This window comes from Penaeus japonicus, unplaced genomic scaffold (assembly GCF_977035675.1).
Source record: "Penaeus japonicus unplaced genomic scaffold, GWHDUDI00000001_assembly GWHDUDI00000012, whole genome shotgun sequence".
NCBI lineage: Eukaryota > Metazoa > Arthropoda > Malacostraca > Decapoda > Penaeidae > Penaeus > Penaeus japonicus.
The window spans coordinates 17,632,232-17,637,231 of NW_028234414.1; the positions used below are offsets into that span (position 1 = coordinate 17,632,232).

A 5,000-nucleotide genomic window follows, 5' to 3' on the forward strand; every position below is an offset into this window, starting at 1 on the left:
TGAGGGAGAGGGTAGGAGTGGGAGTGGGAGTGAGAATGAGGGAGAGGGTAGGAGTGGGAGTGGGAGTGAGAATGAGGGAGAGGGTGGGAGTGGGAGTGGGAGTGGGAGTGAGGGTGAAGGTGAATGTGAGGGTGGGAGTGGGAGTGGGAGTGGGAGTAGGAGTGAGGGTGAGGGTGAATGTAAGGGTGGGAGTGGGAGTGGGAGTGGGAGTGAGGGTGAGGGTGGGAGTGAGGGTGGGAGTGGGGGTGGTGTTGGTGGTGGGGGTGGGGGTAGGAGTGGGAGTGGGAGTGGGAGTGAGAATGAGGGAGAGGGTGGGAGTGGGAGTGGGAGTGAGGGTGAGGGTGGGAGTGAGGGTGGGAGTGGGAGTGGGAGTGGGAGTAGGAGTGAGGGTGAGGGTGAATGTAAGGGTGGGAGTGGGAGTGGGAGTGGGAGTGGGAGTGAGGGTGGGAGTGAGGGTGGGAGTGGGAGTGGGAGTGGGAGTAGGAGTGAGGGTGAGGGTGAATGTAAGGGTGGGAGTGAGAGTGAGGGTGAGAGCAATTCATACAGAAACACATCAGGTACCCATCATTTCTTGGAATCTTAAATTTGCCAGCGATGAGAGAGTAGAGAGAGAGAGAGAGAGAGAGAGAGAGAGAGAGAGAGAGAGAGAGAGAGAGAGAGAGAGAGAGAGAGAGAGAGAGAGAGAGAGAGAGAGAAAGAGAGAGAGAGAGAAAGGGAAGGAGAGAGAGAGAGAGAGAGAGAGAGAGAAAGAGAGAGAAAGAAAGAAAGAAAGAAAGAAAGAAAGAAAACAATACAGATAGAGTAAGAGAGATAGATATATAAACACGCAAAACAACTTAAGGAAGCGGCAGCGAGTGCTTATTCACCTCCCCCTCCCATCCCCCACCCCCCACTGAACTATCAATATCACTTCCCACCCTAAAAAAAAAAAAAAAAAAAAAAAAAAAAAAAAAAAAAAAAAAAAAAAAAAAAAAAAAACGCATTACTTAAGAGGCGAGAGGCTGGGCGCGAGTTGTCGTCTATTTTGGGAACGACGGAAGTGTGACTACCAGTGTTGACTAGGCGTATGTATGGGAGAAAGATATGCTTTTAACAGCGTTTTGATAGAAGTACTGATATTAGTTTAGAAGGAATAAACGGTGGGTGGTAACGGTGATGATAATGAAGAGGGTAGAACAAAAACATGAACATGAAAAAAAAGAAAAGAAAAGAAAAGAAAAAAAAAAAACAACAACAACAACTGCACTCTAAACGGTATAGGATGAAAATAATAACAAAAATAATCATGGTAAAGGAAGTAATGATTTTGGTAGTGTCAACAATAGCGAGGAAGGAGAAAAGGAACCATGAAAATTATTTAAAATTATGACGATGTATAAATATTAATGGTAGTCAATGGAAATATGAAATATGACAAAAACACTAATTCTTCAACTCTATTACTAATAAGAAATGTTAAGATGACAATAAAAAATATAATAATGCTAAAAAAGTATGAAAATTGTAACGATGATTACGATAATAATGATATCAATGATTGTGATAATGACAGTAATATTAAAATGATAATGGTAATGATGATGATAAATACACTAATAATGCTATTAGCAATAACAACATCAACAATGAGGATAATAATAGTAATGGTAATAATAGCAATAGTGATAATAATGATGATTAAAATAATAATAACAATATTAGTGGTAATAATAGTAATGATAATAATGATCATGATGATAACAATAATCATGATGATAATGCTAAATTGATAATGATAGTGATGATGATGATTATCATCATCATAATAATGATGATGATGATGATAATCTAAATGATAATAATGATAGTTATGATGATAATGACCTGATGATGATAATTATAATCATCATTTTAATGATAATTATAATCATCATTCTGATAATAATTATAATTATGATAAGGATGATAATGACAACCATAGTAGTTGTAATATTAGTAATGATAATGATAATGATAATGATAATAATGACGATGAAAATAACAATGACACAGTTAACAATAATGACAATATCGTTAATAGTGATGATAATAACAGCAATAATGATAATGAAATTAATGTTGATAATGATGATTGATTATGGTGATAATGACCGTGATAGTTATAATAACAGAGGACGACGACGACGATGATGATGATGATGATGATGATGATAATAATGATGATGATGATGAGAATGATGATGATGATGATGAGAATGATGATGATGATGAGAATGATGATGAGAATGATGATGATGATGATGAGAATGATGATGATGATGATGATGATGATGAGAATGATGATGATGATGATGAGAATGATGATGATGATGATGATGATGAGAATGATGATGATGATGATGATGAGAATGATGATGATGATGATGAGAATGATGATGATGATGAGAATGATGATGATGATGATGAGAATGATGATGATGATGATGAGAATGATGATGATGAGAATGATGATGATGATGAGAATGATGATGATGATGATGAGAATGATGATGATGATGATGATGAGAATGATGATGATGATGAGAATGATGATGATGATGATGAGAATGATGATGATGATGATGATGAGAATGATGATGATGATGATGAGAATGATGATGATGATGATGAGAATGATGATGATGATGATGATGATGATGATGATGATGATGATGATGAGAATGATGATGATGATGATGATGAGAATGATGATGATGATGATGAGAATGATGATGATGATGATGAGAATGATGATGATGATGATGATGATGATGATGATGATGAGAATGATGATGATGAGAATGATGATGATGATGATGATGATGAGAATGATGATGATGATGAGAATGATGATGATGATGAGAATGATGATGATGATGATGATGATGATGATGATGATGATGATGATGATGATGAGAATGATGATGATGAGAATGATGATGATGAGAATGATGATGATGATGAGAATGATGATGATGATGATGATGAGAATGATGATGATGATGATGATGATGATGATGATGAGAATGATGATGATGATGATGATGAGAATGATGATGATGATGATGATGATGATGATGATGATGATGATGATGATGAGAATGATGATGATGATGATGATGATGATGAGAATGATGATGATGATGATGATGAGAATGATGATGATGATGAGAATGATGATGATGATGAGAATGATGATGATGATGATGATGGTGATGATGAGAATGATGATGATGATGAGAATGATGATGATGAGAATGATGATGATGAGGATGAGAATGATGATGAGAATGATGAGAATGATGATGATGGTGATGATGATGATAATGATGATGATGATGATGAGAATGATGATGATGATGAGAATGATGAAGATGATGATTATGATGATGATGATGATGATGATGATGATGATGAGAATGATGATGATGATGATGATGATGATAATGATAATAAGTATGATGATAATGATAATAAGTATGATGATAATGATGATAATGATAATGATGATGATGATGATGATGATGATAAATGATGATGATGATAATATTGATGGTCAATGATAATGATGATAATGATGGCCATGATGTGATGATGATGATTATGATAATGATGATGATGATGATGATGAGACAAATGATATGATGATGATGACTTTTAATGATGATGATGAGATGATGAAATATATCATGAATGATGATGGAATTCGGATGAGAATGATGTTGATGATGATGATTAGATGTTAATGATACCGAAAAGGAATGATATATGATATACTAATCACAAATACACGGAGACAAACAAAAAATACTCTTATTCTTTACTTTTAACCCCGTCAGGTACGCGAGATTACAAAATATACTCACAATGGCCTGTGGAAACTATTAATCAGCCATTCGTATCTAATGCGAGATATAAATACATACGAAAAAGGAAGGAAATATTTTCGTACACGAAGCTGCGTGTCTGATAGGATATTTGGCCGCTGGGTGACCTTTGGAATGCAGATGCAATCAGACAAGTGTGCATTCAGTGACTCATTGATGCAGGTGTCTTCTCGAAAGACTATATAGTAATAGTGGTGGTGATAATATTAGTAATGATAATGATGACGATGCTAATAACAATAATCAGAACGCTAATAATGCTAATAATAGCAACAAAAAATAACAATGATAATAATCACCATGATAATAGCGATCATAGTAATGATGGTAATAATAATGATGATAATGGTGATAATAATAATCATAATGATAATAATAATCACAATGATAATAATAATCACAATGATAACGATGATAATATTGATTATAATAATGATGATAAAAATAATTATGATGATAATGATAATGACAAAAATGAATGTCATTATCATAAAAATGATGATAATAAAAATGATGGTGATAATGATAACAAAAATGATGGTGATAATGATCATAAAAATATTTATGATATTGATAATAGCAATGATAATAATATAAATGATAATAACGATGATAATGAATGATAACGATGATAATTATTATGATAATGATAAAATACAAGCAATGGTATTAAATGATGATATTTCATAATACAAACCATATCCATCATAATTTCGCAACGTGTTCAGGGTCTAGACTTTAAAAAAATCATAGTGACAATTGCAGAAAATATACAAATAACAAAAAATAATTCCAGAATCTACAGATATGTTTGTTATATTATTGAATTGTTATTGTAGAACAATTCTGATAGATGTATTATCGAAACGTTTGTTAAGCATCCTTGTAATGTGGAATCGTTTATTGCAATTCATACGTTTCATGTATTTATTGTATGCTTTCCCTTTGGTCTCGTCAGTTGCTGCATCTTAAAAAATGAAAGACTCTTTTGAAAGTGCACGCTGCAATAAAACAATGCATTCCATTACAACTTGTCTGAGTAAAAGTAGACTCTTTAGCTACTTAATTTAACTTCTGAATCTAGATTCGTTGTTC

At 33.9% G+C, this 5,000-nt stretch overlaps 1 protein-coding gene across 1 annotated transcript in view; it reads left to right on the plus strand.

Moving 5' to 3' along the window:
- LOC122264301 (melanopsin-B) overlaps nucleotides 1-5,000 on the plus strand; it is a 42,909-nt gene that overhangs the window by 18,689 nt on the left and 19,220 nt on the right. The gene's annotated exons all lie outside the window — the stretch shown is intronic.